The sequence below is a fragment of the Narcine bancroftii genome, chromosome 10 (genome assembly GCF_036971445.1).
Source record: "Narcine bancroftii isolate sNarBan1 chromosome 10, sNarBan1.hap1, whole genome shotgun sequence".
NCBI classification, from domain to species: domain Eukaryota; kingdom Metazoa; phylum Chordata; class Chondrichthyes; order Torpediniformes; family Narcinidae; genus Narcine; species Narcine bancroftii.
In genome coordinates, this window is record NC_091478.1 from 92,475,340 (window position 1) to 92,501,479 (window position 26,140).

At 40.0% G+C, this 26,140-nt stretch overlaps 1 long non-coding RNA gene across 1 annotated transcript in view; it reads right to left on the reverse strand.

The window, feature by feature from the left end:
* The window catches only part of LOC138744948 (uncharacterized), a 149,677-nt gene that overhangs the window by 106,078 nt on the left and 17,459 nt on the right, over positions 1 to 26,140 (reverse strand). The window contains exon 3 of the long non-coding RNA XR_011345892.1: positions 17,477 to 17,620. This is a non-coding gene — a long non-coding RNA (uncharacterized lncRNA). The remainder of the gene's footprint in view (positions 1 to 17,476; positions 17,621 to 26,140) is intronic.

The window sequence follows — 26,140 nt, forward strand, 5'->3', positions numbered from 1 at the left end:
GACACCAGGAGAATGTACAAGCTCCTTACGGACAGAACTTAAAAACGCATTCTTTACTCACACCAGTTACCCCAAACCTGGAGATTAACCAAGCAAGAGGCAAATACCCAAATTTGAAGTCTGCTTCTACAAATTATTCTGTTAACGAAACCAATAACTGTACTCTCATACATACAACCATTCATTCCCAGATCATTATTGAGTACAAACTGAACCTCAAACTCCATCTAGATCCATGATGCAACACAGTTCTTTTATTTTTAGCCTTCACTTGTATCAAGTGATCGATCCCCAGGCTACCACTAACATTGAGCATCATGATCAACTCTGTTGCAGACATGGCTCTCATCTATTGTAGCTGCCCTCTTTACCAATGATCACCAACATGGTTCTGCTGATGTGAAGCCCACTGCTCGGCATCTGATGATCTGTGAGACTCACTTTTCAAAATGCAGGGCAGATTGTGTTCTGCTGCAAATGGATCTTGATTTGGAAGCCTCCGTATTACCGAACCAATGTTTCCAATAAGATGAAAATAAGCTAGCCAATAGATGAAAATTAACAACAAGCATACGTCAGCCTGCATTGAGGATTGTTTCATGAAAAGAACTCGGAGTGAGAATAAATGTATTTTTGGATTGCCACGCAATAACTAGGAGGGTATCACGCAGAACAGTGCTTAGACCTCAGCCACTTGTGATCTACATCAATGCCCTCGATGAGATTACCAAGTATAATGCATCCAAGATGAGATAAAGCTAGGTGAGAAAATAAACTGCAAGGAGAATGCAAAGCAGCTGCAGGAGGATAGAGACAGATTAAGTGAGTGGCTAAGATAGTGACAGTAGAAATATAATGTAGATAAATGGGAAATTATTCATGTTGATAGGAAAAACAAAAAAAATTCATACAAGGTGAGAGACTAGGAAATGGTGACTTTCAGAAGCATTTGACTATCCTGCACATAAGTCGCAGCAAGTTAACCCAAAGTACAAAAAAAGCAGTTAAGAAAGCAAATGACATGCAAGCTTTTGTTTCAGAGTAGAGAAACAACACTGCTGAACTGTTCTAAAAGATACAAAAGGAATCTTTAGTCTCCAAATCTTGTCTTTGATGAAAACTGTCACTTCCTGATGAATACACATTGTACAATTATTTCAGAACCTGGCACCTCAGGTCTCGGAACAGCGAAGGGATTTGTGCAACACATCATCACTGAAACCTTTTGCAAGTGGTGTGAGAAAAGTCACAGAGAGATAGGAGGGGGACAAATGAGAGATGGATAGAACAATACTTCAGATTTACATATTAAGAATTTTCATTCAATTTGCAGAGCACATCATCACTGGAATAAGATTATCAAAAACAATATGGCTTCACTCCTAATTAGTTCCAACAGTAGGTCCTTGTAGGAAACATAGTCAGGTCTAGAGATATCATTGTTAGTCCATTTGCACTACTCAACACAATTAAAAATGATTATTCACCACAGCATGAGGTTCTCTTCTAATTTTCCTTGCTTGCCTTGAAACATATTTCTTCTGTGGCCGTCTCCCAGGAATCAGCAGGTAAATTTCAATTAGTAATGGAAAGTTAATTTTTATAGCTTTAAAACATTGTCTCTAAAACAGGTTTTCCCATGAACAATTGTAATTGAGTATTCTACAATTAAAAGACAATATTTACCCAAAGATGCCGTGGAAGCTATCAGAGAATTGAGAGTGGCATTACATCCCATCTTATTGCTATGTAACCAGTGAAATTGGTACTAGCAATGCATGCATCGAGTCAGCTAATACAAGAGACCAGTGGGGAATATTAAAAAGTGTGTGATGTGCACTGGGTGAAATGAATGCTGCCTGACACATTAAGCAGTTATTACATTGTGGTTAAACATCATATTGAGACAAACACCATTCAAAGTACATGTTCATAATGTTTTAATCTATATCTAAGTCTTCAGTGATTTCAAGGTGCAGCAAGAGATTACACACTGAAAAATAAGATGTTCTGTTATAAAGCAATTCTGTAATCTCAAGAATACATCCCAAAAGCTTGTGCAACCTTATTGTAGGAGTACATACATGATATCACATACAACCCAAGATTCTTTTTTCCTGCAGGCAAAGGAGAATGACCACTTATTGGTGGTGCAAAAATAAACTGTACACAGGGTAAACATGTCAACAAAGAATTGTCAACAGATAGCAAATATAAACAAACTGACTGCAATACAGAGAATTTTTTTTTAATATAAATCAATAATGTGCACAAATAAGAGTCCCTGATTGAATTTGTTGTTGAGGAGTCTGATGGTGGAGGGTAGGAGCTATTCTTGAACCTGGTGGTGCGAGTCTTGTGGCACCTACACCTCTTTCCTGATGGCAGCAGCGAGAACAGAGTGTGTTGAGTGGTGCGGATCCTTGATGATTGCTGTCACTTTCCGATGGCAGCGTTCCCTGTTGAGGTTCTCGATGTGGAGAGGGTTTTTCCTGTGATGTTTTGGGCTGCGTTCACTGTCTTTTGGAGGGATTTCAGCTCAGGAGTACTGGAGTCCCCATATTCATAGTGTTAGGCATGTGACGAGCATGTAAGAATCAAGATTTACTATTCAATTTATTGTCATGTAATGTGTCACATTACACAAAATTGCTTCTTGTCTGCTGTAAGACAGATTCACCATTGACAGAAATTGCCTAAAGCACCTGTTACAATGAGAGACCACCTCCCATTCCCCCCCCCCCCCACCCATCACCAATTGTCCATGGATTCGCCACCAGTGCTCCCACAGCCACACAGAGTCCAAACCAAACCAAGCTTCAGATCGAAGCTCCAACATGATTAGGAAGCCTACAGTGTCCTCGACATGCTTTTGCACCCCAGTTCTGACATCAAGTACCCCTACAGCCAGTCTCCAGCAGTCCACCACCTGGTGTGAGTTCTTTGACCAGTCTCCAGCAGACACTTCATGGAGTGCCCAGTGGAATTTGCAGTGATACAAAAATGCTGTTATCTTGGTTCATTCAGTGAAAATAAAAACAATTTTCAATAATACAGAAATAATCCATCATGTGGTTGAATTTAGAGGTTATTTTTATAATTGAAAATTAGATCCATATTTTCAATAGTAGCCAAAGTTGTAGTGGCCGATGAACAATAAAGTTACAATAACAGATTTACATAGTTTCAGAGCCTATGAAAATTCTGATGCTTTTCAAAATTCAACATCCCCCCCCCCACTAGTCTCTCAGTTCATATAATCAAATTAATATTGAACTTCTCTTTGACTTCCAAATATTTTAATGGATTAACTGAAAATAGAGTGAAGGTTAGAGGGAAAGCCATGCTTTCTGATTAATGCAAGGATTCAAAGCAGGGAACAAACGAAGGAGTTTGACTGGAAGTCAAGGTGATAAGCACAGAAGCAAAACTAAAATTTCCAGGAAGCATGGCAGCTCAGGCAGAGACAGTGATGTGTGGTTCCTGCAGGATGTGGAGTTTTAAATAGCTGACATCAACTCTGACAAGCACATCTGCAGGAAATGTTTCCAAAAATGATTAACTGAACTCAAGATCTCAGAATTTAAGGCAGAGCTGAAAGTAATCAGAGATGGAACAAACTATTCAGAGGGTAGTGGGTACTTGAATATCGGGGGTAGCTAGTATTAGAGGGAAGAGTTGTGACCGAGATGATTAGAATATGATACACTATGGAATGTTCAAGTTGCTCTTTTTCTAGGTTTGATAACAATGGTTCAGTTGGTCACCCTCTTAATCAGTCGGTAATGGATTCAAGTCTCACTCCAAAGAGTTGAGTGCAAACAAAAACTAAGTGGATGCACTTCTACCTTCTTTTGGATGAAGAAATAAAGGTAGCTACATCTTTTGCCTCATGTTGGTTAAAGTGCTGGCATCATAATCCTTCAAAAGAATTCTTTTGATCGGCAAACTGCAATCAATATTTTTATTTTTTAAAAAACAGAAGTTAGATTACCAGGTCCTTTTCTCATTCTGTTTTCAGGAGCTCCATGCGTACGTTTTATTACTGCTTCCTTACAACACGGGGAGACCATGTTCTAGAAGAACTTCACAAACAGGAAGACACAAGGGCTGAGGAATGAGGTTCCAGCTAAAGTGATAGATGCAGGCTTGATTTTAATATTTAAGGAAAATTGGATAGGTACAAGGACGAGAAAGATATGGAAGGTTATGGACTGGGTATGGGTCAATGGGATTTGCTGGGAGATGTTCAGAATGGACTAAAAGGGTCAAATTGGCCTGTTTCTGTGCTGTAATTATTAATGCAAAATAAGATTTATTTCCTTTTAAAAATATAAAGCACTGTCTTTCTATAGAAATTATAGAAATCCTGTAAAAGAAAACAAACTGGTTTGTAATAGTACAAAAGAAAATCTAAGGATATTCAATGGGAAGGTTTGACAGACTTCAAGAGAATGCAGAAATGATTTACTCGAAAAGCACAATGGGCGAAACTCAAATTGTGATGGAGTAGTGAAGCTCCTCCCTGGTTCACCAACCCCTAGTGACTCCCATCTCACACCTTCATCCTTTAATTGATAAAAATTGCACAATGAATCTTGATGTGGGGTTTTGACCCAAAAGGTTCACAATTTCTCTTCCCTCCACTGATTCCCCTCCAAGTTCCCTGAGAATTTTTTTTTGCTCCATTTTCCAGCATGAACAGTGTCCTGGTTTATCTCACTTCATTCCTCATGAGGGAATATCATGGATACATGAAGCAGCTGAAGATGATGTCTAGGAAATAGTCCTGACAAATCAATGGGTTTGAGATTGTAGAGCTCGTCGAAAGAATCAAAGACTTGTTGATCCAAACCAAGGCTTTTATTAGCAAAAGACAGGAGCTCTTCACAGGTGGCCGACCAGTCCGGAATGATCCGACCTGGCTAGGGACACAACCCTTTAAGGCCCAGACAATAGGTGTGGCTTAGCTCTCAGCCAATCGCTGTAAGCACAGTCTAGATACAGTAACTATATACACTACGTACATTGGTGATAGATCTGTACTATCACAGAGATAACTAGGATTCAACAACCAATTACTTCTCAAAGTATGTTCCAAGAAAATATAGTGACAATTAATAAAAAACAAAAACAATAAAAAGCTGAGCAAGGAGAGCTCAAGCAGTTTCACATCATCCATTCTGCAGAAAAATTACATTTTGAATCTGTCTGCATTGTCACAATACACATTTCTATGGATTAACCATTTAAAAGTGACCATGCAAGTTTTGTCCTTGCCCAGAACTTTGATTGGGCATGAATTGGAATATTTAGTTTTGATCTCAAGCGTGCAGATGGCAATCAGTAGATGAATTCCAGCTTGAATCGGCTTTGTTAGCTCAAGAGCTGCCAAGAACTCAGACTACATAGTTAAGGAACAGAGTCAGGATGGATGGGATTGAAAATAAAAAGGAACTAGACAATTTGTTACTGCAAGATATGTTACAATGAGCGAGTGCTCACTCTTATAATTTATTTACAAGTACAATTTTTGGATGACAGATTCCTTTCATCTCCAGGAAAATGAACATATTCTGGAGGTTTTCAGGTTTTGCACTAAATCTGTATTCATCAAATTTATCAAAATAAATACCATACTTGTTTCTTATGTGCTGGAGATCTAATAGTGCTAATGTGGACCAGGCTCATCTCCTGAATTGATCTAACTTGTAGTAACTGGATGGAAACCTGCATATCAAACTAATTATCCACTGCCATCACCCCATCCTCTACCCCAAAAATGCTAGGGTTTAATACTGGTTTTATTCACCTTTCACAAATGGTCTCATGGCTGTATTTGAAGTGACTGAAGAATTAAGAGGGCTTTGCTTCAGATTAGAGGTCAGATACTATTTATTGTCATGTAATCAAACAGAAATGTAATATTACACAAAGTTAGAAACAGAAAACTTACAGCACAATACAGGCCCTTTGGCCCACAAAGTTGCATTGAACATGACCCCACCTTAGAAATTACTAGCCCTCTATTTTTCTAATCTCCATGTACTTATCCAAAAGTCTCTTTGAAAGAACTTAACATATCCACCTTCACTACCGTTGCCAGCAGCACATTCCATTATTCTCTGCATAAAAAAAATCTTACCCCTGACATCTCCTCTGTACCTACTCCCCAGCATCTTAAACCTATGACCTCTTGTGGCAACCACTTCAGCACTGGGAAAAAGTCTCTGACTATTTACACCATCAATGCCTCTCATCCTCTTAAACACCTCTATCAGGTTACCCCTCATCCTCTGTCATTCAAAGAAGAAAAGGCCAAGTTTATTCAACCGGTTTTCATAAGGCCTGCTCCCTAAACCAGGCAACGTCCTTGTAAATCTCCTCTACACCTTTTCTTATGGCTTCCACATCCTTCCAGAAGTGAGGTGAACAGAACTGCACACAGTACTCCAAGTGGGGTCTGACCAGGGTCCTGTATAGCTGCAACATTACCTCTCAGCTCCTAAATTTAATTCCACGATTAATGAAGACCAATGCACCGTATGCCTTCTTAACCTCAGAATCAACTTGTGCAGCTGCTTTGAGTGTCCTATGGACTCAAAGGCATCCCTTACAGTCAGAGAAAGAGGAGCAAAACAGATATCCCCAGAGTCCCCGAGTGTACAAGGCTCCACCACAGTTCAAAGCATCAGGAACCAGAGTCCAGATCCAAACCTCTGACATGATGAAGAAATCTTGAGCACACTGGGCCCTTCAGGAGCACACCTTGCTCTTAGCATCCCCTTGAATCCCAGTTCTAATACCAAGTCCTCATAAACCCATCTCCAGTAGCCCGGTGTGAGTCCTTTGACCTCAAGATGACAGCAGTCAGCAGCCTGTGTGGGTTCCTAACCTGCAAGTCACATGCAGCTCTCCACCTGTGTGGGTCCTTCAGCCACAGAGACACTGTTGCTACCACTCTTGGGGTCATCTCCTATGCTTTTTCTCAACAGGTGATGTTCTCCCTATTACTGGTGCCCTGTTCCAGTCCTCTGGTCCTCTGATGTCTGCCACCCCTTGAGATTGCTGCCAAACAAAGCCACTGCCGTCATTGGCCAAGACTCCGTGGTCACAGGATTTTTAAAAAACCATTGGCTTCTTTAACAGGCTATTTAATGATTGCACAGCACCGTCAGTAGTAAGACAGGTTGGAAGGACCCTATAGGGGAGCACCGTCTCCACTTCCTGCTCTCCCCAGGTCCGCGACAGGAGCAGCGTTTCGGATACAGTAGATCTGGTAGCGCTGACACTTTTTTAAGTTTCAAGATCAAAGAGCACAAGGGTTAATTCCCTGATATGTAAACTAAAGTAGCTGGGAATTCTTAGGAATGTACTTTCTAAAATCTCATTGCATAACATTTCTTTCACCTTTGATTGGTATCAATCTATTGAGCCGCATGTTAAAATGAAATGAACCCAGTTCATAGTTGTAGCAATCTCTGGTTGTAAATTCCATAGTTTAGCAACTTTATTTTGTTGTGTATATATTCCACTTTGCGTTCAGCATCGGAAAAGAAAAATTAACACAGAATTTTACAAGACAAAGGCACGTAGAAAATTTCTTTATAATTAAAAAAATTACCAAATCAGAGTGCTCCCAATCAAAATCCAGATGCCAAAAATATACAAGTTAACGTGCAATGACAATAGTGAAGAAACAACAAATTTTTGAGAGTCAGTGTCACTGACTAACAACAGCAATTTTACAAAACGAAAAGTTGTTTAATTATCCTTAGCTGCACATTTCAAAAGGTTTATTCCAAAATCCAGAGTTTTTTTTTTATTATGGGGAAATAGGAAGATGCTATTTTGCTTTCATATTCCATTATGATGTTACATCGGGTAATGTTAAGAATGGATCAAGGGTTTACTTGATAGCAGCTTTGATTCTTCGGCAGAGTCCGTGATCTCAATCAGCAACTTCACCCTCATCAACTTGTTCTGATTTATACCTAATTGACTGTTCATTTTCTGCTGCTTTCAACATGTTTTTGTTCTGTTAGCTGTGGCACTGACCTTTCTGTGTCTTATCTTTAGAAAGCTATCTCAAATGTCATACCACAGGTCTGTAGGCATTGCAAGCACAAATCAATGAAAGTTCTAATCAATAGATGTACTGCTACTATTATCACCAAAGTATTTCACACACCTGATCTTTGATAATTTATCAGCCCTACAGAGTTTCAGCTATTATCACAGCTGCAGAACATGAAATGCATTTGTACGCTTTTTCAGAAAAATTTCTGCTCCAGTGGCAGTGCAAAAATGTCAGGATGGAAATTTTTTTATGCAAATTTCATCCCACTCGTACCCTTACATAGTTTTACAGAGCAGCTGCTGTGTAAATTGACCACAGCAACTCCGTAAGAAACAGGCCTAATGAAAACTATGTTTCCCCCTCTGACAAACTCCGGGAAACAGGAAGGCTGTGTAAAAGTGCTCTTATGTAAACGACTGCATCAGGACAGACCGGAGGCAAGTATGCCAATTTTTTTTTAATACTTCCAAAGTTTCTATGTAAAAATGCACGAGTCTAGGTAAGGCAGACAAGTCAAAGGTAAAAGAAGAGATTACATTGCAGTAAATTTGCCTCCTTTCATTGCTGAAGAGCAGCAGCATATGATCATGTCACAGTTTTAAAAAATTCTTTTGATCTCAAATGAACATAGATTTTTTTCAGATTTCTTGTCAGAGTACATACACAAATCACATACAATTAAGATTCTTTTTCTTGCAGATGCAGTAGAATTACCACATAGAGCAGTGCAAAACTGTACACACGGTATACATTTCTTTTTGTTTACATGTGCTCAAACTGTTGTTATGGACCATGGACAGTTTTATTTCTGACCAAGGACAGTAACTGACTGGGCAGCAGGAGAAAGGAACGTGCACTGTGTGGAGTGCTGGAGCAGCGAGCTGGGAGAGGAAGAGCGAACAGCAGTGTGGAGTCCAAGAGCCGCGTGCTGAAGCCAGTGGGCTTGCTGAGAGAGCACCCACTGCTATCCATCCCTCTCCTCTAATTAGGAGTGCCGAAGACACACGCTGCAGCAGTTAAACAGTCCTGCACACTGAGGAATGACTGTCAGCTAAAAGGCAGGAGGCCGAGCTGCTCTGTTTGCAAGTGCCAGCACTGATGTTCTGACAGCAGATTTTACACCTTCATGAAGGGCTCCAGCCTGAAACACTGATGTATCTTCACCTTTGCTAATATAAAGGCACTATTTGATGTGCTGAGGTTCTCCAGCATTTGTGTGTTTTTTTCAGATTCTGTGGGACTGTTCTTTTGACTGACTTAATTGATGAGACTAACTTGGGGTTTTGTTTTGGGAATTTATTTTGTAATGGTCTGAATTCCAACCCGCCCACCCCCCTCCCCACCTTACACACTATAAATATACATTTTTAGCATATAGTTGCCATAAAAGCTCATGTTTTGGTGTTGTGTTTATTGAAATTATATTATTGACAATTGTAATAAATTTTGAGTTAAACTCAACACCATTTATTTTTGCGCCTTTCAATTGCTACTGGAGAGGGGGAAAAAATTCACTGAAGTACAAATTCTTAAATGAGTCCCTGATTGAGTTTATTGTTGAGGAGACTGATGGTGGAGGTGTAGCAGCTGTTCCTGAACCTGATGGTGCGAATCTTGTGACATCTATACCTTTCCTGATGGCAGTAGCGAGAACAGAGCGTGAGCTGGGTGGTGTCGATCCTTGACAATGGCTACTGCTCTCAGATGGCAACATTCCCTGTAGATGTTTTCAAAGGTGGCGAGGGTTTTGCCTGCGATGTCCTGGGCTGTGTCCACTACCTTTTGCAGTGCTTTATGCTCAGGGGTGTTGGTGTCCCCATGCCAGACCGTGATGCAGCCAGTCAGCACACTTTCCACCACACTGTAGAATTTTACCAAGGTTTCTGATGTCATACTGGACCTCTGCAAACTCATTCTGATTTGTAAACAGTACATTGCCAGATTAGTAACTGTATCCACACATCCTCAAAGAGCCATGAAAAGTTAGTTCCAAATCTACATTGAAGAGACTGGACGCACACTGAGAGATCACTTTGTGAAACACCTCTGCTCTGTCCACACCAGTAACAGAGACCTCCCAGTAGCCAATGTTACATCGGTCAGCAGCAATAAAGATTAGCCCAGATAGGGTTATAGTTAAAATATTTTAAATTATTAATCAACAAATATATTATACCTAATTAATATAACTAACATATCTAAATTTATATACGTGTGTGTGTGTGTGTGTGTGTGTGTGTGTGTGTGTGTAGTTCAAAAATTTGGTGATGATACATGGGCTTGAGATTGATGTGACACACAGGCTTTCGATGGCTGAGGCATGCAGGCCTTAGCTGAATGGTGAGACCTGCAGATTTTAGAATGGTGAGACACACAGGCTTTTAATGATGGAGACATGCACTTGGATGGAAGGAGCAGTTCATGAATTTGGTAAAAGAGGCCAGGGGTAACAGAAGGTTGATTAACTCACAAAAACGCTTGCTTTGGTACTTCAGAGAAATTTCCATTTTAGACAAAGCTTCTTCAGCAATTAGAACCCCTTTTACTGGTCAGTCGAAGTGGGCTGCCATTAGTGAACATTTTTAGTGGTTCAGTAGAGTGCAGTATTTCTTCTGCATCTTTAAAACCCTTTTCAGGGGTCAGTCGTAGTGATTTCTCATCCCTCAGTAAGCAAAAGGAAACCTGCCAATTCTGTCAATAACCACAAAAGAGGCCGAAGAGAGGTTTCTCTCGTGCTGCCTTCTTAAAATGGCCTCTGGAACAAAATGTGTACTGTCTTTTTAAGAAGCTGGTCACATGGTCTCTGCCCTTGGCTTCTCCAGGGCTGCTCCCCTTCACTTTGCAAATGTATCAACCTTTTGGAACATGCTGTCTTCGAAGCCTGCTGCTCATTCGCAGTTACTTCAAATCCTGCAGGCAGGTTGTTAAATCTGTTCTCTTAAAGGAACAGTCCCACTTAAATAAAATGAACTGGAAAAAAATGGGAGACCATCACATCAACCATTTCAGTTCTGCATTACACCCCGACTTGAGCATGTCTGCCTCATGTACTATCCCACAAAGAACATCCATAAATTGGAGCAACAACATCTAATTTTCTATCTCTGCACTCTCCAACCAGATGACACTAACAGACTTTTTTGGTTTCTGCTAACTTGCTCTCCTTCCCGCCCCCCCCTCCCTTCACTCTGTCAGCTCTCTACCCCCTTCCCTCTCTATTCACCTAGCCATCACTCTCCCCCTTGCTTGCTGCTGTGCCCTCCTTCCCCTCTCCATCTTACCTCCTACCTTCACGACCACACCTGCCCCCCCCTTACCCTTTTATTCAGACACATGCAAACATTTTTACCTACCTGGATGAAGGTCTCAAGCCTGAAATATGGGTTATGATTCTTTGCTGTATAAGGAACACTGTTTGACCTGCTGAGTTTCTCCAGCATTGTTTTTATTTAATGCCAAATCTCATGAATATACTTCTATGGCTGTCAGATTTTCACTGTGTGCTGCATTTCCTTTCCTCCATTTGAAAAAATTATGAACATTCTTTCCAAGTACTCAATCTCATTTAAGGCTTTAAACCTTTTAAAGTTATTTCAGAAAAACACAAATTCATTTATCCGCTGAGTGAATAGATAGATGGAGGTAAAAAATTAAGAGAGTTACTTTAAAATCAAATTAATTGTTTCATTCACACACTTCTCCACATTCGCCATTAGCAGGGGCACAATGCCGGTGCAGTGCCACTCCAGCACCTCTTATTAAAAAAAAAGGCAAATAAATCTTTCCTCCCCCCCCCCCACCCCCTTACTGCCAATATGCTCTCAATTGCCATCTATCCATCAGACCCAATGACCCTATTTGGGGTTTGTATGATAATACCATTCACACCCACTGTGGAAAGTCAATATCTGTTTCTGGCGGTAACACCAATACCAGTGCTTAAGATATCCACACATTAATTAATGTTTGCTAATATTATGGGCCCAGAGGACCCCAAAACCTAGCAGCAATAGAAATTGCAAAAACCAAGACAAATGGTTGCTTTCAATTTTCTTTAAATATAAAAACAGGATCAAACTTTAACTCATTACTATTAACTTAACCCCCCACCCACTTCAAATTCTAAATGCACGTGTATGTTCAGGAAAGTTCTTTGATTCACAGTCCAATCTCACTTCTCACTCCTCCAAGTTCATTGGTATCAGGCAATTCTTTACTGTGCACAGAATTTAACATTTGTGAATTTTCACCAGGCTGTGGTGCTTAAAGGTAAATGGTTATCACTCAGGAAGGTTCTTGTCGATTTCAAAGAGAATTTTGTTGCTCGTTGGACACACATATTAACTGCTTTCCTCCAACCAGTCACTTCAGTGTCTTGCTGAAGAAACTTGCCACATCATGGGTTTTCCAAATGATAACCTCTCCTTCCAGGTCACCAGAGTTCCTCTTGTTTCCTTTATCTTGGGAGAAACACTCTAGCCAGCCACTTCCTCTTGTAAGGACAACAAGGGTTTTTCAACAGGATGAACTCAAAACTCACAACCCGTCTTCAAAATGGGGTTTTAACAAGCTTGCCAGCTTGCCATGTGACAGCCTTCAAAAGCCACTTCAGAACTCAATTCTCTCTCCCCAAGTCCTGATTGGTCTTTTCTCCCCCTCTCCCCCTCCTTGCAAAACCATGTGACCCCTCTTAGAACAGCAAACTGCAACCAGACAGATTGTTGGCACCAGAATCAGTTTCTTGAACCTGGGCATGTTGCTTGAAAGACAATAGTCCATTTATTCCACACATCAGTCCAATTAACACCTACTTGTTAAGTCTCCATAGGCATTCTTCAAAGTTTCTGTAAAGTCACTGTGGACATGAAGTCTCTCTTTCAGCAAAGCTCTTTCATTTTAAATTAAATTTGAAGTTTTACTGTGTTTGTGAAGTGACCTACACTGAACCCCTACAATTTCTCTTTTAAAGACATTTATAGAAAATATAATAACCCCATAACACTAAAGTCAGTCGTTGATGGCACCGATATCTATACATTTCCATCTGATCATTTATGCGGCCTCAGCAACGGGATAGAAGTCAGCATCTCTGATATTCCAAATTGACCTCCAGATGGATCTCCTCACAGCCCTAGAAGCACACCTGCTGTCTCATAAAGGAACACCATTTCACTTGCTTGTCCAGGTCAGAAGCATATACACGAATCTTACTCCCCAGGTGCAACATGGGTTCTAGATTATGATATTTGAACAAAAGATGCCTGGAGGTTTCATGGACAGTGCATTTCGAGACAGCGGGGGGGGTGAGTCGCTCAATAGTCAGACATTTTACGGTGACGTTGGGTACATTTTTTGAAATACCAGGGGAGTGACGTATGGGAGGAACATTCTAAGAAGAGGAGTTGCATCCACTGTTGGTCATCCATGATCATATTGAGTGCTAGAGCTTGCTTGAGTGACCAACAGGCTTCTTCCCTCATCCACATGCATGTAGTTCTGTGCTCTTCACCACCAGATAAATAACATTTCTAAAATAAGTTTGGAATGGGTGGGTTTCAACTGCTCAGTTTTCTTTTGACTTTAATTGCAAAGATTGCTTTGGGAACTATCAAAGAGATTGAAATGGCTTGCACCAAAGGTGGACAGAGTGTGGGTGATTGGCAAGGCAGTAACTTAGTCTGTTTATTGTATCTGATAATGGAGCATGTCCGATCATGTGCACCAAATACAGCAGATTAGATTGGGCGAGGGGCCAGTTCTTCTCTGCATCACATGAAAGATCTGTTTCTGCCCCTGAATGGAAATGCGAGGGTCGATGCAGAGACCAGTATTGCAGTGGGAAGCACCTAAGGTGATAGATAAATGTGTAGGAAAGCAAAACCAAAGCAGTAATTCGTGAGGAGATTAGGTGGTAAGTGAAGTAAAGGAGACAGCGGTCTTTCTGGGGCAAAATGCACATCATCACCTGTTCAATTACCTGATCGGAACTGAAGGCATGGTTGGATTGAGTGAGTTTGGTGAGGGATCAAAGGGAAAAGTGAAGTTAGATTCTATCCAAAGTTCTATCTTCACTGCCAAGAATGCCAATTAGACATTTAATCCCATTTGCCACCTCCTGTCTGTATCTGAGCTGAGTCATTGCATGGATTGGCATTTTGGCACAGGAGCCATGCAAATAAGAGGCCCACTTCATTTGCCATGGACAAGAGGCTCGCAAGGTCCATGCCCAAGAAATTGATTGTGATTCGTGCAGATGTAATACGGGATTTTACACAAGTGGGTGTTGGGGTGGGGATGGGGAGACTTGGTGATGGCTGGTGGGAAAAGTACCACTTATAACGTTAGTGAAACTATCACGAAGTTTCTGTAGAAACTCTGAAATTCATATAAATAAATAGAGAGATAGATAGAATTTGCACCCAATTTATGTACCTGCTCATTTCACGAATCTAGAGAGGGGATATAGGAAATGACAGGCATTTTGTCAGCTCCAGAACCTAAAAAAAAAATTAGCATTGCACCCCTGGCCATTAGCAATGATAGTTTTAGCAGAGGTAGAATTTTATACTGGCATTAACAACTATTTTCAAATAAAAATGCAATTTAGTCCATAAATACAGTCTATAAATGAAATTTAAGTTTGACCAGAATAGCACAAAAAAAATCATACCCCTCAAGCTACACATCCTTGGTCTCAGCACCCCTCTCTGCAATTGGATCCATGACTTACTATCCCAGAAGCCAGTGAGGATTGGCTGCAGCATTTCATCCACTATCATCCAACACAAGTAAACAAGGCTGTGTGCTCAGTCCACTACTAAACTCCCTGTACACCCACAAACTCTGTTCGTCAAGTCATAGCATAATCCTAATAAATCTTTTCTGAACTCTCAACTTTATTGATATCTTCCCTGTAGTTAGGTGACCAAACCTAAAACTGCACACAAACTGCAAATTTGACCTCTTACAACTTTACAACACGCCACCTGTAAACTAAGTATTTTGATTTATGAAGGGTAATGTGACAAAAGCTCTCTTTACAATGCTCCCTAACTGTGAAGCCATTTTCAGGGAATTGTATTCCGAGATCACAGTGTTCTATCACACTCCTCTGTGCCATACTGTTTACCTTGTATGTCCTACCTTGGTGTGTCCTTCCAAAAATGCAACACCTCACACTTGTCTTTGTTGAATTCCATCTGCTCTTTTGCAGCCCACTTTTCCAGCTGGTCTAGATCCCTTTGAAAGCCTTCCTCCCTGACCACTCCACCTCCAATCTGTGTGTCATCTGGAAACTTGCAGATCCAAATTAACACATTATCATCCAGATCATTGATATAGATGACAGCACTGATTCCTAAGGCACACCACTAATCACAGGCCTCCAATCTGAGAAGCAATCATCCACTACTACTCTCTGGCTTCTCCCATAAATTCAATGTTGAATCTAGTTTACTACCTCACCATGAATACCAAGCAACTGAACCTTCCTGACTAACCCTCCATGTGGGACCTTGTCAAAGGCCTTTCTAAAGTCTGTGGACAATATCCACTGCCTTTCCTTCATAGTTTACTAGTAACCTCTTTAAAAACTTTCTACTTGTAAAAAGCAAACTACTATGGAAAAAGCCATGATGACCATCCCTAATCAGTCCCTGACTATCCAAATACTCTTATATCCGATCTCTTAGAACATTTTCCGATAACTTATCTACTACTGACATCAGGCTCACCGGCCTATAATTTCCTGAATTATTTTTGAACCTTTTTAAAGCAACAGAATAATGAGCTACCCTCCAATCCTGTGGCACCTCACCGGTGGCTAAGGACATTTAAACATATCTGCCAAGGACCCTGCAATTTCTGCACCAACATCCCTCAATGCTAGGCCTTGGGGATTTATCCACCTTTATTCACTTTAAGACAGCAAGCACTTCCTCCTCTTTAATCTGGATATGGTAGGTTCTATTTGCTCACTGCTTATTTGCCCAATTTCCTAGATTCCGTGCCAGTTTCCAGAGTAAATACAGATGCCAAAAACCCAAGCCAGATCTCCTCCATTTCATCTGACTCCATTCAGAGCTGACCATTCTGATCTTCAAGAGGATCTTGTCCCTCAGGATTTTCCTTCACCCTGACTGCTAAAGCAACCTCATTCTCAATTTTCACCCTCCTGATTTCCCTCAAGTTTATTTTTTCCTGCATTTTTATACCTCTCAATACCTAATTTCCTCCTTGTGGCCTATACCTGCTCTCTTAACCAGATCCCCACTTTTTCTTTGGCCTGGCTTCATGGACAAAGATTAATGGAGGGGTAATGTCCACGTCAGCTGCAGGTTCGTTTGTGGCTGACAAGTCCGATGCGGGACAGGCAGGCACGGTTGCAACAATTAAATATGTGGTTGCATTCAAATTGATACCTACCTACAATGACAAAAATAACATATCTGAATCTTTCAACTATTCCTTTCCCAACTCCACAACAAATTAATAAAATTACAGCGCAGAAATTCTGCAGTGTAATTGTTGCGCCCTTACAGTAGAGGGCACTCCTCTGGGGGAAGAGTGTTGAACTCAAACCCACGAGTTTTTGAAGCCAAGAGACACTGCAAAACAAAGAGTATTTCCACAATCAAATTAAAATATTTTAAAATTATTTAAATAAAATGTATGCTACAGTTTCCTTAGAAGTAATAGGTGTCACACAGGATTGATTTTTCAGGATAATTTGAAAGATTGCTAATGTTTAATTTTTTTTTTTACAATACTTTGCAGAAATTAATTAAAATTACCCTGTTAAATGGACCAGTTCCTCACAATGTTTCTTGAGCCTAAAGTTTTCTGTCATCAGTTTTCATGCTGAATTTTATTTATGGTAAGAAAACACACTTTTAGTTTAAATTTTAATATAGAAGGCATTTCTAAGGAGAAAGTTAAGTGGTGAAAATATTCAAATGAAGAGCATTGTATTGTTACTCAAGTTGTGGAAAAAAGTTTTTAAAAAATACAAGTCGCTATGAAATGGATGCAAACACACAAGAATGAATCAAGATATTAAACAGACAATCTTAAGTGAACACAAGAGATGCCATTGCCACTGTTCCAAAAAAAATGGGATATCCATCCTCATATTGATAGGTCACCAAAATTGATTCCACAATTGGCATCATCCACGAAACATATTTAGTCATTCATCACGTACCTCGGACGAAACACAACCACATTTTCTACCAAAAACATTAAACTCTTATTAGTAAAATGTTTGAACAATATAAGAAAGGTATTATAGAAACAAGGAGTTTATTTGTTTCATCTCATTTGAGGAACCCAGTTAGTACTTTTAAACATTAAGTGAAGTAACGTGTGAATGATGAATGTTAATTAAAGTGACAATACCTTCCAACAAGATCCAATGCAGGCATGAAGAAGCAGTGTCTGATCACAATTTGAAGCACTGATGATTTTACACCATGGGGTGGCGCTCCTTGTAGTTTGTGCTCTTTGAAGTCCAGTTGAGAACAATTTTTTTTTGCATTGAGCCTGGAATATAATTAATTAAAATAATATTAATTTTCTGATTGGAATTTGAACCCATTGAAAGGCAAGGCAGGAACTGGTGATGATTAACACTGATTAATGACAGATTTATAAGATGGATGATAGAGTTAGTGTGCAAACCTATATAAATAATACAAAATGACTTTAATCTCTACAAAAATTACCACATGATTAATGTGTATTAAGAAATCATACATTTTAAAATGCAAATGTAATAAAATTTGTTAAAATAGATCACAAACATATTAAAGTTTTAGTTTTGTTCACTCAAGAGCAATCTGGAAAATACATTAAATCATGCCAGTTTAGTTCATGACATTCTTGAATAGAGTCATGTGTGATTACTGGATTGAAAGCCAATTGAGAAAAGAGAAGAAAATGGAAAAGAACAGAAAAATAGTAACTGCATAGAGAGAGGCCCTCAGCTAATGAAATCTGTGCCATCTCTGAGCAAAGCAAATCCCATTTTTCACCCTTTACCTGCATAATATTTATTTTCCTATCCAATTTCTTTTTGAAAGCCTCCATGTCAAAAATTCTTCAAACAAATGAATTCTAGAATCATCATTAATTTCAGAATATCTTTCCCTGTCACAGTCCTTTTGAATCTTTTGCTCATTACTTTCAATCTTTAGTCCTTAAACTAGTTACTAATGAAAACAGGTTCTCTTAATTAATCCTATCTAATCCAACCTTGATTATGTGCAGCTGTATCGAGTGTGTTCCTTTCCTTTGCATAAAGGAAAACTTCTGCATTAAACGTTTGTTGTTGAAACCTTTCATATTTTAATTCCTAAATTTTACTTCAATTTAAATTGGTTTGGGCTTCTGCTCCAATTTTTCATTCAGCAGAATGTAAGATTAAGCTGTGATCTTCTAAAGGTTGTCATAGCCAAAGGGTGGTAGTGGGGGATGAGCTCTCACTGCTGCACCAATGCCCTTCATGGTGTGCGACTCAAACAGCCTCTGACAACCAAGTTCAACTCCTGGCCTTCACATGTGGCATAGTTCTTATGCTTGGTGGAGCTGTTTTCACTGACTGGAGAAGAGGCAAAGGAGGGCCACTGGCACCTTGAAACCAGTTGCTCTGGGCAGATGGGGCTCATTTACCATGGATGATAACTCATCTAGGAGCAGGAATTCTGATTTCAAACCTCTCATGCCTAGTGGCTAGACCCGCTTATGGGAAAAGCTTTGGGAGTAAAGCCCGAGGGAAAAACTCTGAATCCCGAAGGTGGTTGATTGCTTGGCAACTCCTGCAATGCTGCTGGCACCAAACTGTATCAACCTTCAACGTTCCTTTGGACCTATCATTAGCACAGAGAGGTGAGGTCCTATTGCACAGGCAACAGAGAGATCTCCATATCAACTCAGCCCTGGCTTGTGCCCTGGAGAGGCCGCTCCACAGTGACTACCAGAGGCTCAGTACCCATGGTCGACGATGACCAATGGAGGCCAAAGAAGAAGATCTCCCTCTCCTATTTAACCACTCTTACTGTTTCTTATTAGGCAAAGCCAAATTGAGTGGTAACAGGAGGCCAATGTAAAACCTTGTTAAAATTTAGCTCAAATAATATGTGAAACATGAAAGTCAGCAAATGCTGTGATTGTAGTAAAAGCACAAAATATTGGAGGAACTCAACAGGTCATGCAGCATCCATAGGGGTAAAGATATATAACCAACATTTCAAACTGGAGCCCCGAATTCATACCTTGAAGAAAGGCTCCGGCCTGAAATGTTGGTTATAATATCTTTACCCTCTCTGGATGCTGTGTAACCTGATGAGCTCCTCCAGCATTTTTGTGCTTTCATTAGAATAATGTGTGTAGTTTTTTTTTACTTAATACTTGTAGAAAGATATCGAAGCAACAAATAGGAGACAGTTGATGGTATTCTGAGTCATGAAAATAAAAGGCAAGGTAAGACCAAGATTAAGAATGAATAGATAAATATGTTTTTGCTGCTGAAGGATGGGATAATGCAGATACAAACAAAGTTGATCCAGTTGTTGAGAGGTGTAGAATATATGGAGATGAATATATACACAAGTTGGAAGGCAGGAAGTCATGAGTCCATGAATGAATGACTTCATTGAAGGGGTGAGGCAGTGATGCAGATGTAAAAGATATAAAGATAAAGTGAATAGTTTAAATATTGCTAGATAGGCTACAAGGTTTTGGTCTTTGAAAACCTCATGCAAATTTCAGAAGTAAGAAATGGTCCATTATATGATAATCCCAACCATGCCAATAGTTTCAAGATCTTCAGCCACTCATTCATAATGTTATCCATGCAACACACAAAATTTGACTATCCAGAGAAAGATGACTATTAAAAAGGTTACTATCCTACAGAGAGCAATATGGCCACACTCTGACAGGAATGTATTAATTCTACAATAAACTTTCAATTTTTTAAAAATTATTTTGAGATTCCAACATTTGGATTTACTCCTCCTGTTGATTATTTTTAAATTCTGGTCATTTTTCTCAGTGATATCACCTGATTTGGATTCAGTATAGTTTGAAGGAAACAGAAATGGTGGGGTGGGGTCTCTGTTCTCTGCCCTTGGATTCTCTTTCTCATTGCCAATTTCCCTTTGCCCTGCTGAGAGATGGTTTCTTGATTCTTAGTTATAAACAAACAAAAGCAGTCTACAACCACAAGCAAAAACATACCACCACGGTGGACCCAATTATATAATCAGCTCTTCAAAAAAGGTAAGATGCCATGTGGTTAGGAATACATACGACTAAACTTCCAGGAACATCTGTAAGTTGTCAGTCCCATGGTGAGAGTTTGTTTATGCTGCTCAGTGTTTTGATAGGGAATGACTTGGATATGGCAAGAGTTACAAACAGTGCAGGGAAGAGGAGATTAGAATGACATAATGCAGGAGTAGTTTGATTGGATAAATGCAAAGAGCTGCAAAAGATGCTGGCTGGACTCCACAAAATCTAAGAGTCTAGCAAAAGAGGTCAAAGGAACAGGTACAGGATTGTCATTCAGGATTATGTGAAAGTTGTTGAGAATTGTTCTATCATGACAGAATGCCTATTTTGGATACACTGAAGGTCAGGTTGCAGAGGAAGATCCAGAATTCTGTGGGGGTTTTTTCCCAACAGAATTATATGCTGAAATAATTTAGAAAGTGTGCTATATTTCAGTATCTAAGCATTCTCTTAAGTACAATATGCTGTAGCCATTTGTTAATGGGCATTACATTGAACCTAAATAAGGGAGTTTGTGGAATAACATACACCAATTTGACTTCAATTTTAGGATTGTTAAGTTACAATTATCCTTTTTTCTTTTTTGTCAAATTATTTATCTTAACCATGAGGATAAAAAAATTTAGGTTGATGAGATTGTATAACATTTGTTTTTCAGCATAATTACTTCTTAGTAAAAGAAAGGATCTTAACAATTTATATCGGGCTTCACTCATTAGTTTTTAAAGAATATAAAATCTTCAGATTATATATATAGGATTGAAATTTAACACTAAATTTAGGAGAACATCTAAAGCAAACCAAAACTAAAGAGACTGATGATGTGTGGATATTCAGTTTATCACAATTAACAATGGCGTGAAGCAAGGCTGTGTTCTCGCACCAACCCTCTTTTCAATCTTCTTCAGCATGATGCTGAACCAAGCCATGAAAGACCCCAACAATGAAGACGCTGTTTACATCCGGTACCGCACGGATGGCAGTCTCTTCAATCTGAGGCGCCTGCAAGCTCACACCAAGACACAAGAGAAACTTGTCTGTGAACTACTCTTTGCAGACGATGCCGCTTTAGTTGCCCATTCAGAGCCAGTTCTTCAGCGCTTGACGTCCTGCTTTGCGGAAACTGCCAAAATGTTTGGCCTGGAAGTCAGCCTGAAGAAAACTGAGGTCCTCCATCAGCCAGCTCCCCACCATGACTACCAGCCCCCCCACATCTCCATCGGGCACACAAAACTCAAAACGGTCAACCAGTTTACCTATCTCGGCTGCACCATTTCATCAGATGCAAGGATCGACAATGAGATAGACAACAGACTCGCCAAGGCAAATAGCGCCTTTGGAAGACTACACAAAAGAGTCTGGAAAAACAACCAACTGAAAAACCTCACAAAGATAAGCGTATACAGAGCCGTTGTCATACCCACACTCCTGTTCGGCTCCGAATCATGGGTCCTCTACCGGCACCACCTACGGCTCCTAGAACGCTTCCACCAGCGTTGTCTCCGCTCCATCCTCAACATCCATTGGAGCGCTTTCATCCCTAACGTCGAAGTACTCGAGATGGCAGAGGTCGACAGCATCGAGTCCACGCTGCTGAAGATCCAGCTGCGCTGGATGGGTCACGTCTCCAGAATGGAGGACCATCGCCTTCCCAAGATCGTGTTATATGGCGAGCTCTCCACTGGCCACCGTGACAGAGGTGCACCAAAGAAAAGGTACAAGGACTGCCTAAAGAAATCTCTTGGTGCCTGCCACATTGACCACCGCCAGTGGGCTGATAACGCCTCAAACCGTGCATCTTGGCGCCTCACAGTTTGGCGGGCAGCAACCTCCTTTGAAGAAGACCGCAGAGCCCACCTCACTGACAAAAGGCAAAGGAGGAAAAACCCAACACCCGACCCCAACCAACCAATTTTCCCCTGCAACCGCTGCAACCGTGTCTGCCTGTCCCGCATCGGACTTGTCAGCCACAAACGAGCCTGCAGCTGACGTGGACTTTTTACCCCCTCCATAAATCTTCGTCCGCGAAGCCAAGCCAAAGAAGAAATCACAAGTATTTACAGGATAATATCACACTTTATTTTAACAATCACATTAAAATATGAAGAATTGCACCATCAGATAGTATTAGTACCGTAATGGCGTTGTAATTAGTCATAATTGGATCATTGGGACTTCCTCTATATAAACAGTGAAATATTTTTCAAAGCTTTCAAAAACTATCTCTTTTTTTTAAAGAGTTTGTCAGTTTTATTTAATACTGCTACGGATCTAATTTAGAATATCATTACAAACATACCAAAGCAAAATTTTGCTTATAACTTCAATACAACTCTTTGAGGTAAACACAAAAAAATGTGCAAAATCGCTCTTTAACCCTCACTGCCCAGGAAATATGCATTTTATTTTAATGATAGAAGTTATCAGTTAAATTTTGTGTACGTAAATTTTAACAATCATTAATTTTTTTCCCCTCATTCTTCATTTTGATATTCTCTGAACCAGAAACACTTCATTTAGTTATCACAAGGGATTGTTATCTTTTTCACAAGAGAAGACAGTTATGGTTCACCAATTTGGTGAGCTATTAATTATAGAATTAATTAATTGAAGTTTAATTGAAATATTTTACAAATGCTGGTCTCATTAACAAGCTTTCAAATGCACTTCCTGTGGGGACCTTGTGCCTTGTGGTAGTGATGTGGGGTGGGAGGGATATCAACGTTTCATGGATTCAGAACTCCAAAAGGACAGCCCTTTAGGCTTCAAACATATCTCACTTCTCTATGTTCATTAATGTGGCTGCATCGAACTAAAGTAGTAAGAAGAAACTCTGGCCCAATTTTAACTGCCCATCATGTCCACATAGTTCAGGAATTAGTGTTATACAGCGTGGAAACAGGCCCTTTGGCCCAATTCATCCATGCCAACAAAGTTGTCTACCTCAGCTCGTCCTGTTTGCCTCCAAATCTTTCCTATCCACGTAGCAGACTGAATGTCTTTTAAACTTTGTTTTTGGACTCACCTCTCCTGCTTCCCTGGCAATTCTTTCCAAATACCTACCATCCCCTGTGTGAAAAAGTTGTCCTTCAGGTCACCTTTCCTCTCTCACCTTAAATCTATGTTCTCCAGTTTCTGACCTCCCGACTGTGGGATAAAGACTATGACCATTCACCTTAAAGGTGAACATAGCCATTAGCACAATGCTATTACAATACCAGCAATTGAGAATGGGGTTCGAATCCTGCGCTGATGTAAGGAGATTGCGCATTCTTCCTATGTATGCATGGGTTTCATCCAGGTGCTCCAGTTTCCTATCACCCTTCAAAAAGTACTAGAGGTTGTAGGTCAGTCGGGCATAATTGGGTGGCACAGGCTTGTGGGCCAAAAAGGCCTGTTACCGTGCTGTGAACATTTAAAAAAATTTAAAATCTATGCCCTCTTAGGTTAGCCCTCAGCCTTTCGTGCTCCAGGGAAATACAACTTTTCGTATGTATATCTCAAAGAGATCTCTCTTTAAATATACAGCGTCTCCTTGTAACTCAAGCCCTTCAAACTGAACAAAATCGCTCCTGCAGCTGGTTGACCAAAACTGCACACAATACTCCAAGTGTAGTCGTGTTTGTACAGTTGTAATATGACATCCCACTTCTTATACTCAATTGTTGCTGGCAGATTCCTGCTATTGGATCTGTTCTTACATTCTGCCACTGAGTTCCATATTAGAACAGGTGCTGGAAACAGAAGCCCAATCTTTAATGCTTTTAAATTGATTGCATTGTTTTTTTGTATATAAATGCCTTGGGATGAGTTTTTTAAATGTTTTAATTTTTTAAGGTTTAAATTGTTTCATTAGCAATAATTTTGAATAGATTTGAATGCTTGGGCCTAAAACAACATGGCAGCTTGGATACACAAAGCAGGGCCCATCAACTTGCTGTATATCAAATTCTTTTAATAGTTTTATGGTTGAGTTTGTTCTGGCCCACCAACATCATCTGCTTAAAATATTCTGATACCTGGAGAACTTTTTTCTTTCTCTGTATGCCAAGAATCAGGTTCCAAGTGGCAAGTGCCGTGCTGTGAACATTTAAAAAAATTTAAAATCTATGCCCTTTTATAAATTGACACAATTTATAAAAATTGGACTATAAACTTTGTGACTTGCTGTACTACAAATATCAGCTAATTTATCATTAGTTTAAGAGGTGTGTTAAGTGTCACGGGAAGGGCAGGGACTGGTCCAGGTCAGAAAATAAATTATTTGTTTAAAAATGGCTTTGAGCACAGATGGAAGCGGTATTATAACAGCAAAATAAAGGAATACAGAAATAAATGGCAAAATCTACTCCTTGGTGTTCTGTTCTTTTATTTTTCTTTCAGTAAATGTGTTCTCAAAATGAAAAAGTGAGACACATGAGGAGCCTAAAGGTGGTGCATTATCATACCAAACATTATGTATTTGTTGATGTGTGAGTTGTTTGGGCATAAGTGGTTCCAAAGTGCTTGGCACTTAAATAGATACACATCAGCAGTTGTGAGAAATTGTAAGCCCATTATATTTTCAACATTGCTCTGACTATCATCTGAAATACAATTATTTTGCTTATGAAGTATCATTTCAGAAGTTGAGAGGACAAGCAGTGAATTTTAAAGCTTTGTTCCATTGAATGAACTTTGGATGACTTCCCATGTGATTTGGACACTGTTGGTCAGCGTATTTTCACTTCATTAAAGATATTATTCCATTTATTGGAATGATAGGGCAGGATAAAGCCTGCTCTTGTGGGGGAACAGCTATGGGTGAGTGCTTACCAGTTAGTCAGCACAGAGAAACCAGTCTTTTGAAGCCTGGATGTACCCATTGTTAGGGTACCATCTCATTAATAGTTCCATACAAGGTTTGGAGGGGAAAAAGTAGTAAAGTGTGTATTTTCTTTTATTTGCTTTCATTTCACTTTTGGAGTTTAAAGAATATATTGAGTTGAATTTGAAAAGCAAGATCGTTTCCTGTGATAGTACAGATGCTATCACCAATGTGTATATGTAGGATGACTGTGATTGGCTGAGAGTGTAGCCACACCTACTGGCAGGTCTTAAAGGATTGCTCCTAGCCAGACCAGGTCATTCTGGACTGGTCGACCTACTTGTGATATGCTCCAGTCTTTTAGTTCATAAAAGCTTTGGTTTGGATCAACAAGTCTTTGGATCTTTCGACGTGCTCTACATTCCCTTAACAGGCTTCTCTGCAAAAGCTCAGAGCACTTCACGAACAGCTTACATAGAGAATCACACACTGTTCCATCTTTCCAGAGTCTGCTTTTTGCATAAATGTAGATGTCCAGTCACCCAAGTAGAATGTTAAACTGGTGGGTTGTGGTGGTCCACCACTGGCCTACTGCAGGGGGCAACCTCTGTACCTGCAGAAGAGCCTGGGGGCAAGACAACACCTGGCCGGCTGTCAATCAGCCGACCTGAATAGACCAAGCCCCACCCAGTCAGGTGTCAATCACCCTCCGGGATATAAGCCTGAGCCGGCCCTTTGAAGTCACTCTCAGAGTTTACAGCAGCCCAATCTCACAGCTAGCTCTGTGGAAGTTTACATCGAATAAAGCCTGTTGTACAGTCTTTTGGTTTTGTGTGTTTGCTTCACCCACATGGGTGCATTTTTTAAAATAAAGCACATGCACTTTCAACACTGATCAGAAATCACAGTGACTTACATTTCACTGTTGATTGTTACAAACCATCAAGAATCCTGCCAGATCT